The following is a 1416-nucleotide window of genomic DNA, read 5'->3' as shown; positions in this document are numbered from 1 at the left end:
GTCCTTTAAACCTCTTGTTTTAAGTATTTGACACCATAACAAACTCGGAATTCGAAGTAGTGTCGCGTCTAGTCCAACATCGATAAAACCGCCTCAAGAAATTATGTCTGTAAGCCAAATAAAGCCACATTAAACGAAAAGGACGTGGACTGCACAGCAGAAGCCAAAAGTTCACGCGAGGTTTCACGAGATCTCGGTATGATGGGAAATGTAGTTCGAAAGCGGTAGACAAAATCCTCTCTGTTCCTAGCTAACATTTAAAAGAATCCTGTGATTTTAGGTGTATTTTAAATGTAACTAAAACATGTACTTCAGTATTGTAATTAAAGACAATTTATATGTGCTTTTACTTGCTAATTAGATTTTCACTTAGAGACACATGAAGAAATGAAGGTTAGTTTGAGTAATTTATCAGACAGCTTAGTAATAGGCTTAGCTACATTCCAGTTCAATTACATTAGCCTAATACAAGAAAACAAGCTTCTTTCATAAACAATTTAAGAAACGGGACTCTGTCTGCTCTGATGTTGTCAAAATAAGATATATATATATATATATATATATATATATACATCTTTTAAACATAATGATTAAACATAATGTATGACAGTGTACAGGGCAACCCTAAAAGATGAAAACATTAAAAGGGTCCATTCATTTTTGGCCAAAAAAAAAAAAGTGGAAAAGTAGATTTTTTTTTCTTTTTTTCCCAGATTACAACGATTATTTTTACAAGAAAAAGAACTCAGAATTTCAGAGTTTGAAAAGTTGAAAGTTTATGAAAAATATCAGATTTTTAAAAAATCCTAATACCCCCAAAATCAAGTTTTTAAAATCATAAATTTACAATATTGTAAAGTCAAAAATTTACAAAAAAACAAACTGAAAACTATGGTTGGTTAAATGGTCAAAATTCAAAGTTTCGGTTGACGTTGAAGTACATTTACAACTTTTAAAGTTAAAAATTTCTGTTTGTTTCCTTTTAAGTCAAGGACTTTAAAGTTGAGAATTTTCAGTTTCTCTTGAAAATTAACAGATTCTCTTTATTTTTTCCAGAGTGGGCCTTATACAACTGTCATAATAATGGATGGTTTATAAATATCCTCTTTTCAAGAGTAAGTGTCTGTCCCAGGTGTAGTGGGACTAACTGGATGAAACACTGACGAAGGAGGGTTCCCACTTGACAACCCTGGTGGGACGCGGGTTTCTTACTACCCATCAGACTGCACGGTTGACTTGTGGAGGCAAACAGTAATGGGTTAGGGACTTCTTCACTGAGCGCTTATCCTCTTTATAGGGCACAAGTATCTTGTGTTTCATCCAAATGTCGGCCTGTTATGTTCAGATTTTGTCAATGAAAACAATTAAAATATATGTGTACTTTTTCCAAGTGGGCCCTGGGGGTTCTCAGCTCCT

This window comes from Cheilinus undulatus, linkage group 13, assembly GCF_018320785.1.
Source record: "Cheilinus undulatus linkage group 13, ASM1832078v1, whole genome shotgun sequence".
NCBI classification, from domain to species: domain Eukaryota; kingdom Metazoa; phylum Chordata; class Actinopteri; order Labriformes; family Labridae; genus Cheilinus; species Cheilinus undulatus.
Note: the sequence above shows the minus strand (reverse complement) of the source record.